Here is a 2,551-nt window from a genome sequence, read left to right as displayed (position 1 = left end):
TGAGCAAATCCACTCGACATGCCATTCAGCGAGTGGATGGATCTCAGTGAGTGTGAGGGATGGATCTCAGTGAGTGTGAGGGATGGATCTCAGTGAGTCCCTCTGTCAGCTTTCTTCCATCCTAGGGCAGATTGCTGGGCCGAGTTTGATACTGATGTTCATCAAATTTCAGATAACATGCCTACAGAGCGAGCCATAACTTAGGGGTTCGGTGGACAACCTGAGACTTGATTCAGCTCTAGATGAAAAATTCTCTGTGTTGTTATTACTATGTGACACAGAGACAGAGCCACACAGAGAAGAAGTCCATGTGACATTGGAAGCAGAAATCAGAACGATGAAGGTATATGCTGAGAAATGCCTTGGATTGCTAGTGAAACCAGAAGCTGGAGAGAGGCATGGAATAGGTTCTCCCTCAGAGCTTCTGGGGAAGGCGGAGAGTGGCACCTTGATATCAGATCTCTGTCCTCCAGAGCTGTGAGATAATAAATGTCTGTTATTTTAAGCCTCTCAATTTGTGGTCGTTTGTTACAGCAGCCACAAGACACTCATACAGCTATAGGCAGGATCTTTCCTGAGAGATATGGAACTTCTCTGATGGGCAAATTTGGCTCAAGGACATGCTGAAACTTCTAAAGACTGCGTTGTAGCTGAAGACTCTTCCTACCCAGCCCCACTTCCTTTCCCTTCATTTCCACAGGGGATAGCCCTACACCCCAGTCTGATGGCTCTCCCGCCTCCATCAGCTCCTTCCCAATCTCCCTTCCAAGCAGTTGGTTACCTCTTGCTTCTCAGAGGACCTGAGCTGACACTCCCATATCTCAGATTCGATGATTATCAAGATCTTGCTACATTTGCTTCATCTTTTCCTTTCCCTTCCTGTTTTTTTCCTCAAATATTTTAAAGTAAAAAAAAATTGAGGAAAAAATACATACAGCATGTCATTTCACCTCTCTATATTTCAGCATCTCATAAAACAAAAGGCAGTATTTTCTAGAACAACCACAATGCTGCACCTAATGCATTCAAAGGTAAATAATTCCTTGGTATCCTCCAGGCTTGACCTACACTCCCAGATTGTCTCCAAAAAAATGTCTTTTTATGGTACTTGGTTTGACTCAATTTCCAAGATCCCAACTCTGCATTTGGCAAACCTATTTTTAAAATCCCAATCTGCCTTACTTACAAGAAGTGCAATTTTAGGCAAGTCGCGATTTTAGGAGAGCTTCCTTCAGTTTCTCCAGCCCTAAAATGGGGAAACTAACAGTCTCCACCTTACTGGAGTTGTGGGAATTCAATCGGTCATTCATTCATTCAGTCAGTCATTCAACAAATATTTACTGAGCAGCTGCCAAATGTCTGGAACTGTCATAAGTGCTGGAAAAACATCAGTGAATAAAACCAAGGAGCTTGGAATCTGGTAGAGCAGACAGGCAACGCATACATAAAATAACTACATCATAGACTCAGCTAGTGATATGTGCTTTAGAGAAAAATAAAGCAGGATAACAGGAGGGAATGTGCTGAGTGGTCATTATGGACAGAGTGGTCAGCGAAGTCCATCCAAAGGAAGTGGATATCAGAGACCTAAGTAGGAGAAGGAATAGAAAGTTCCAGGTGGATGGAAGGGCACCTGCAGAATGAGGTGGGAGCCTGCCTGGTGCCTAATAGCTCTCGCTCTCAAACTACTTGGTCTCAGGTCTCTTAACATTCTTCAAAATTATTACTGACTCTCCAAGCTTATGTTTTTGTGAGGTATCTATAGCTATCTACCATTTAGAAAGGAAAACTGAGACATTTAAAATATGTATGACAATTTATTAATCATAAACTCATTGTATGCCAACACATAACAACATTTTAAAGAAAGATAATTATTTTCCCAAACAAAAAAATTTGGTGAGAAGAGTGGCTTTATTTATTTATTTATGGTAAAGAACTTGAATGTCTGGCTTAATAGAAAAACAGCTGATTTCTCCTATCTGCTACTGAATTTGGTCTGTTGCCATGTGTTGTTTTGATTGAAATAAGTGAAGAAAATCCCGTCTCACACAGATAACGTAGTTGGGAAAGGGATAAATTAGTATTTTCCTAGAAAGTGCATTGCTCAAGAGTAATGGCCTTTTTAGATAATTCTGGACATTTTTCTTTGTTGCTCTGCCAAAAGAAGACAAATTTCTTAAAGGAAAATTGCATAGTGGAATGTGAAATCATATCAATGAACTTTTACTACCCTGTTTGATCAAAATCCATTGGTCTATCTTGTACTTTGAACAAATCTTTTACCTATTTATGATTTTATAGCATCCCACATGGGTCATTTGGAAAATATTGATTCGTTGAGTTATGTAGATCTTCCAAATGTTGAAACATTGCGTTATTCATTATTACTTTTTAAATCTCATTTGTTACTATCACCACCAATCTCTCCAGAAAAGTCTTTAAGTGTTGGGAAGCTGCCCAGATCACAATGGTGGAGAAGAGCTTCCTAAAATTCTAATTTTTCTTGCAAGCTTGAATTTTATCATGGGCAATAAATCCTGCCAAATGC

Source organism: Pteropus vampyrus, unplaced genomic scaffold, assembly GCF_000151845.1.
Source record: "Pteropus vampyrus isolate Shadow unplaced genomic scaffold, Pvam_2.0 Scaffold166, whole genome shotgun sequence".
NCBI classification, from domain to species: Eukaryota; Metazoa; Chordata; class Mammalia; order Chiroptera; family Pteropodidae; genus Pteropus; species Pteropus vampyrus.
Note: the sequence above shows the minus strand (reverse complement) of the source record.